Here is a 3,318-nt window from a genome sequence, read left to right on the forward strand (position 1 = left end):
ATCTTAGAGGAAAAGTTTTGAGTCTTTCACCATTTAAGATGGTATTTGTTGTAGGGTTTTGGTATATGGCTTCCGTTATGTTGAGGTAGTTTCCTTCTATTCTTAGTCTGTTGAGTGTTTTTATCATGAGGAAGTATATTGAGTTTTGTCAATTGCTTTCACTGCATCAGTTGAGAAAATTATGTGGTTTTTCTTCCTTCATTCTGTTAACGTGGTGTATTACATCAATCCATTTCCGTATGTTGAACCATTCTTGCATTCCAGAAATAAATCCCACCTGGTCATGTTGTATAATCCTTTTACTATGCTGCTCTATTCAGTTTGCTATATTTTGTTGAAGATTTTTGTATCAGTGTTCATAAGGGATATTGGTCTGTAGTTTTCTTTTCCTGTAGTGTCTTTGTTTGACTTTAGTATCACAGTGATTTTCTGTACTGTTTTTTTCTCTATTTTATTTTTTTTTGTTTTTTACATGATTTAAGAGATGAATACATTTAAAAAAGTAAATTCCTTGAAATCACAAATGTCTTTTTGCACTAAATTAAAGTGCCAAGGGTCATATCTGTGTAGTCAACCAGAGCAGTGATAATAGATTCTATTCACCAGCCACCTTTCATCTTCTGTTTATCTCTTAAGAAAATCTAAATCCATTTTTTTTTTTGCCTGAACACTTCATTTTTTTCCCCCAAATAGCAACTTCTGTTTTATGGATTATTCTTGTTCTATTCTTCCTTTTGGCTTTATAAAATGAACATCTGGAATTTTCCTGGATTGTTATATTCTTGAAATAAAATTTTATTAAAAGATTTGTTGTGGTTCAAAGGAAAATTTATTATTTTGTTTGGTGTGCTTTCCAGTTCGTGGAACACTTATCATTGTCATATGTAAATTTAGCATTTCAATCCCAATTTAAGTTCTTCAACTGACAAATATAATTTTGTTGGGACAAATAAAATTCATCAGGCATTTATGTAGAAATACTTTCTTTACTGTGGTAGTAAATTGATGAGTATTACCACCATTTTCAAGATAAACTATTGGGAAAATTATTAGTCCCTCTAGAAATGAAAATTCCTTAAAAGTTCATCTGCCATTAAAATGTGTGAAGTGCTTACTCTTGAAAGGGCCTGATAAGAAATGTCACAGAATTGAATTTGGTTCCTGGAATTACCTAGTATTTCAGGGGGAAGTCTGATTAAGTGTTTCACACAGAGCCTGGTACACAGCAAAACCCAAATATTAATTCCCACCTTTTCCCCTGTGGGTGTGAACTACTCATTTTAAGGTCCAAATGTGTCCTAGTGGGTTATATTTTTGGGTGGTTCCTCTTCTGATAAAAAAAAGATAAAATTTACATATAGTAAAATACATAGTTTGTAAGTACACAGTTAGGTGAGTTTTTCTATTATGTTCACCCATGTAGCCATTGCTTGGAAAAAGAGAGAAAATTTCTCTTACCTCACTTTCTTATGTCTATCATCAAGATGAGTTTTGTCTAGTCTATGATTTCATAGAAATAGAATTGTTTAATATACGCTCTTATGTTCAATTTTTATTTACTCAGCATAATGTCTGTAAGATTCATCCATGTTATGAAATCTGAGTAGTATTTTATTGTATAGATGTACCTTAATTTGCTTATCCATTCTTCTATTGATAAACATACAGCTGTTTCTGGTTTTGTGCCATTCTGATTAGGGATGCTATGATCATTCTTGTACAAATCTTTCTGGGAAAATTTATTTTTTTATTTCTCTTGAATAAATATCTAGTAGTGGAATTGCTGAGTCACAAGATAGATGTGTGTTAAAATTTATTGAAACTCTCAGTTTTCCAAACTGTTTCATCATTCTACACTTCCACTAGCAGGTGATGAGCATTCCAATTGCTCTACAGTCTTGTCAACACTTAGTGTTGTCAGTCATTTTCATTTTAGTCATTCCAGGGAATACCTAGCAGGTTTTGACACAAAGAATATCTGTGCAGTGGAGCAAGCAAAGATATCATGCTTTCCAGCTGGTCCCTAAGTTTCTCTAAAAGAAGGAACTGTCTTTGTTTAAGAAAGGCATTTGATAAGCTGATTTGGGTGGACAGGGAAGCCCTGAAGCCAAAGGTTGGAAGGAAGCACTAAAGAGATGGTAAATTGGACTACATGAGAGCAAGACAAGAATTCCAGAGTGTAATGAGAACAATTCTGACATCTTCAAAAGAGATTTAAGGAAATGTAGCCTGTCTCTCTAGGGCTCAACACGTCACCATGGCTGCTAGTTTAGCCTCAACTTTATGTCCCGGTTCTGGTAACTGGACTTCTGCACATGTCTAAGATCCACCCCCACCTCCATCCCAATTCCCTGCAGTCATGGGGCCTGTACAAGTGTTGTATGTAATTTACTTTTTCAACTCAATACCATATCTTAAATATTTTTACCAAATTCTTTTAAAATACAATTTTTAGTGAATAGATGTATCCTGTAATATGGACCTCTGTTATAATGTATTTATTTAATTGAGTCTCAATTTGGGGATGGACTGTTTTTAGTTCTTTTATATTATAAACAATCCTGTGATGAACCTCTTTGTACAAAAGTATACATTTCCCCATGACTTACTGACGGTGTACAAGAATAAATTTTAGGAAATGGGATATCTGAATGAAAGGTGATGCATAGTTTTAAGGTTTTTGATACACTATTGCCAAATAGCAAAAAGGGTATTCTAATTTCCAGCAGAAGTGTCTGTGGCTCATTTCATGTTCTTACTACCAGTGAGTGCTATTATTTAAAAAATGTGGAATTTTTTTGAGAGCTACTCCTCAAAACACATGTGTTAGCTAAAAGAAACAAGAGTAAGATATTGCAAATATGAAGAAGGAACAAATTCTTCAATATTCACAGCATGGAAATGACATCCTTTTATGCCTGTGGCCAGTTCTTCCAAGGGCTTAAATTTTGGAATCTGGTTGACTAACATACATTCCTTGGACATAAAATAACTTTTTATTACATTTTATAAATTTATTTTGATAAACAAATCATCAAAACCATTGACACAGATTTAAATAGCTAGGTGAAGCAGTCAACAACCACTTTATCGGTTTGTGCCCTTTGCTCATTTTATTGCTATTATAATTAAATTTTTAAAAATATAATTAGACAGTAGCCTATCCTCCAAGTTCATAGGAGATCTTGAAACTGCTTTCAAAGACCTTTCCCTTACTAAAAAAGTGGTCATCTCTCGCCTAGTTTGGCTGGCTGAGGAATTTTGGCTAGCTGCCACAGGAAATAGTCACATTGTGGAAAGGATCTGAAGGAAGAAAGG

Source organism: Camelus ferus, chromosome X, assembly GCF_009834535.1.
Source record: "Camelus ferus isolate YT-003-E chromosome X, BCGSAC_Cfer_1.0, whole genome shotgun sequence".
In the NCBI taxonomy this organism is placed as follows: Eukaryota; Metazoa; Chordata; class Mammalia; order Artiodactyla; family Camelidae; genus Camelus; species Camelus ferus.